The sequence below is a fragment of the Ochlerotatus camptorhynchus genome, unplaced genomic scaffold (assembly GCF_037179485.1).
Source record: "Ochlerotatus camptorhynchus isolate MF236.1 unplaced genomic scaffold, CSIRO-AGI_Acam_v1.1 ptg001470l, whole genome shotgun sequence".
NCBI lineage: Eukaryota > Metazoa > Arthropoda > Insecta > Diptera > Culicidae > Ochlerotatus > Ochlerotatus camptorhynchus.
Genome location: NW_027041727.1, coordinates 1 through 4,597, shown reverse-complemented (window position 1 = coordinate 4,597; position 4,597 = coordinate 1).

Here is a 4,597-nt window from a genome sequence, read left to right as displayed (position 1 = left end):
ATTTCGATTTCGGAGTTGCCGAGTGGGTGCATGGAAATTTAATTTTGATAAAAGTTCTGTTGAGTCAATTCGCTGCGAAACGATATCATTTACAAATGAAACCATTGCATATTCACGACGCTCTTTTAATGTTTGTATGTTTATAAGCATGCAGCGTGCTTCATATGATGGAAGAGGAAATGAAGTCCAACCTAATTTACGAAGAGCGTATAATAGAAATTGTTTTTGTACTGATTCTAATCTTTCTTCGTGCGTGATTGAAAATGGAGACCATACAATGCTGCAATATTCCAGTATTGACCTCACATAGGCAATATATAGTGTTTTAATTGTGTAAGGGTCCTGAAAGTTATAGCAAAAGCGCTTGATAAAGCCTAGCATGTTATTTGCCCTGTGAATAATTGTATTGTAATGGTCTATGAAAGTTAGCTTAGAGTCTAAGATAATTCCTAAGTCCCTAACTCTTTCACATTTGTCTACAGTTTGATTTCCTAATGCAATTGAAATATTTGAAGTTGTTCTTTTTCTACTAAATGATATTAAGTTACATTTTTTTACATTCAATTCTAGTAGACTTTTTTTGCACCATATGTAGAATATGTGTATTTCATTCCGGAATATATTGATGTCTTCTTCATTTCTTATTTCCAAAAAGAGCTTCATGTCGTCGGCATAAATAAGCAATTTAAGTTTTTTGAGAATGTAAGATATGTCGTTTACGTATAGAATAAAAAGGAGAGGTCCCAAATGAGAGCCTTGGGGGACGCCTGAAGTGACTTGAATTGGGCTCGATTTCTTTCCGTTGAATTTAATTATTTGTTGGCGGTTAGTTAAATATGATTCAAGCCATTTCAGGAGCCCTGACTTAATTCCAATTTTTTGCAGTTTAAAGAGTAACATTGGTATGTCAATGCGGTCAAATGCCTTGCTAAAGTCTGTATAGAGAGCTTCTACGTGGTTTCCATTATCCATTGCATTCAATGAATAGTCTATAAATTCAAGTAAGTTGGTCGAGGTCGAACGACCCTTGAAAAAGCCGTGTTGCATGTCAGTAATTCTATTTTTGATTTGGAGAAATAATTTTTCGTTGATAATTGACTCGAAAAGCTTAGGAATGCAAGAGATAATGGCTATTCCACGATAATTACGTACGTCAGATTTTCGACCAGATTTAAAGATAGGTACTAGAAATGAGGTTTTCCAAATTTTAGGGAAGGTTCCGGATTCCAGGGACATATTAAAAAGCCAAAACAATGGAGCAGTGAGTTCCATTGCTAGACATTTAATAAATACTGGAGGAATTCCGTCAGGTCCAGGACCTTTTGAGGCATCTAAATTTTTTAAAGCCTGCAAAATGTCCTGCACTTGAAGTTGATTGAGGCCAATGTCCCTTGAAAATTCTGGATAAAATGCAAAATAATCGCGGTCACGATCTTCTTCAGAAAATGTCGTATAAATTTCTTGAAAAAATTTTGCGAATAGATTACAGTTTTTTTCCGAACTATCACCGACATTTTCGTCTAGATGCATTATTGAAGGAAAATTGTCAGATTTTAATTTCGTTTTTACGTAATTAAAGAAGTTCTTCGGACAGGACTTTATTTCACGTTCAGTTTTTGCATTATATTCTTCAAATGCAGTACTGATAGCTAAATTCAGTTGATCGCATAGATCCAAATAAATTAATAAATTATTACTACTATTGTGTTTTTTATAAATTTTATGTGCTTTTTGCTTCCGATTTTTCAAGTTTTTTATTTGTCTGTTAAACCAGACTGGATTTTGTGTGTTTCTGTTACGTCTTTTTTTCTTCAAAGGTATTTCTTCCGAAATTATTTCTGTTAAAATTTTGTAGATCACGTCTATACCAATTTCGACATTTCCTACATTCCTTAAAATTAATTGCCAATTGACACTGTTTAATTTAAATTTTATTTTTTCGTAGTCTGCTAATTTGTATTCAAAGACTTCTTCGTATTCGCAGTCGTTGGGTCTTTGGTTTTCATGCATAAATAAAGAATATTCGATTGCTGTGTGAAACGCTTCATTTTTCCACAGTGGATTTAATGATTCGGTCACACAGAAATCTTCATAAATATTCGTTAGTAAAAAGTCCAAATAGCAATTTTGTTGGTTTTTGATGTGGTTAATTTGGTTCAGTCCTAAATTAGCAGTTTTGTCAAATATGAACTGCAATGTTTCATTATCCCCAACGACTGGGAGTAAGATACATTCATTTTCAGAGTCCAGAATGAAGTCAGCATGGCGTTGATTAAAGTCTCCATAGATGTGAACTTTAACCTCAGGAGGAAGGTCAGATAGAATTTGTTCAGCACTTTGGAAGAAGGCTTCATAAGTGCTTTTATGAGCATGGTCTGGTGGAAAATACACTGAGGCGAACACGTGCGTTTCACCGGCTATGTGTGATTTCACCCAAATATGCTCAAATTCTGTAAATTTTGGTGTAATGATGAGTTCTGAGTTAAAATTGGTCGCAAGAGCTATAAGGACTCCACCGCCTGACTTCTTCTGAGTTGCATGAAAATTTCTGTCGTCTCTGAATACATTAAAGGCATTTCCAAAGATTTCTTCACTTTTTACGCTTTCGTCCCAGCTTGTTTCAGTTGCCAGAATGACCGAAAAGGATGAGCATAATAAATGTTGATAAATTTCCTTCATTTTAGCTGGGCTTTTCATGCGATTGAAATTTTGACAATAAATCAAAATTTCAGTCGCATTCTGTCTGTGTGAAGAAATTGTTGGAAATACGTCGGTTGATAAAGTATGGTCATTGTTATTATTAGTTACCTCAGTCTCATGCCGAGCATCGTTATATAGAAATAATGAGTCTTCCTCAAGGTGCGTCAGCGGCGTTGAAAATTTACAGGATTGTAAAATTTGAGGGCGGCCTCCCTAGTAGATTGTAGCCGTTGCGTGCGTTCACTGGACAGGAATGTACGGTAGGATTGCAGGTCTGCCAAGGCGTCGTTTCGAGTAATTCCAAGTTCTTCATGGACGTCCAGGAAAATTTCGTGCAGGAGATTTCTGTCTTTTGGTAGTCCTTCAGCTGCTAGCATTAGAATAGCACTGGTTTTGGTGATTCCGCGAATACATGTTGATGATGGCTGGTCATGCAGGAAGGAGAGGTAGGTCCGAACAATGTCCATAATTTTCGGGTCCCTTAGACGGGCCTTCAGGAAGCGTTGGTCGCCAGTTACGGACTGTTCAGTAAGTCTCACTATTGGCGGACGCATGGGGTCCAGAAGAGGAGGGTGTTCTCGCTCAGTTGGTTTTTCAGTTCGATAAGGGTTAATAGTTTCCCCTTTTTCGAAATTAATGAAATTTAGTCCGCTTTCTTTGGGTGGCCGAGAAAATTGTATTCGTGCAGCAGCCAAAAGTTCTTTATCCAAAGGTAATGCAGTGCTGTTGTAGAGATGGCTGCTTCGGGTCCTGTTGTTGTTGATGTTGTTGTTATTGCTGTTGTTGTTGTTATTGTTGTAGTTGTAGTTGTTGTTGTTGCTGTTGTTGTTGTTGTCGTTGGTGTTGTTGTTGTTGTTGTTGTTGTTGTTGTTGTTGTTGTTGTTGTTGTTGTTGTTGTTGTTGTTGTTGTTGTTGTTGTTGTTGTTGTTGTTGTTGTTGTTGTTGTTGTTGTTGTTGTTGTTGTTGTTGTTGTTGTTGTTGTTGTTGTTGTTGTTGTTGTTGTTGTTGTTGTTGTTGTTGTTGTTGTTGTTGTTGTTGTTGTTGTTGTTGTTGTTGTTGTTGTTGTTGTTGTTGTTGTTGTTGTTGTTGTTGTTGTTGTTGTTGTTGTTGTTGTTGTTGTTGTTGTTGTTGTTGTTGTTGTTGTTGTTGTTGTTGTTGTTGTTGTTGTTGTTGTTGTTGTTGTTATTGTTGCAATTGCCAATAGTGTAGTTGTTACTGCCGCTGTTTTTGTTGGTATTGTTGTGGGGGTTGTTACCTGGTTTCTTTTCTCGTTTTTTGCGCCTAAGTCTGGCTTTTTCCTCGTTTTTTTCCTGGAGACGGCGGGAATGTTGCTTGGCGTCATATTCTGTCCAGTCACGCTTCCATACTTTTTTATTTCCCAAGATTCGCCAGCTGGGGGCTGGTTCGTCAATTGTGTAATTCTTGGAAATGATGACGGCTGGTGTTGAAAGAGATTTTGCCATTTCTTCTATGTGAGATTTTATTTCACATGCTAGAGTACTTTGGGAGTCCGCTAACTCATTCTTGAGTGTGGAAATTATTGCAGGTAGTTGGTTAATTGAATGCGTTGTTGTTGTTGTTATTGCCGCTACTGCTGCTGTTGCCGCTGATTTGGCTGCCGCTTTTACAGCTGTGCAGGTGTCCGCCGAAGGTGTGTCCAGAATTGATGAGATTGCATTTTTCATTTCAACAGCAATAAGTTTGTTGCTGCTGGTGACGGTCGACATGCTACGCTTAATATTGTCAAGCATTTCTTCAATGTGTTCAAGCACTGCGTCATGCGTCGCACTGAGGTTTTTGAAGTTAGTAAGCAATTTGTGATTTGCTTCCAAAGTATTGCCAATGTTTTCTTTGATGCCATTCAATGTTGTAGACAGTTCCTTCAGATTAAGTTCAT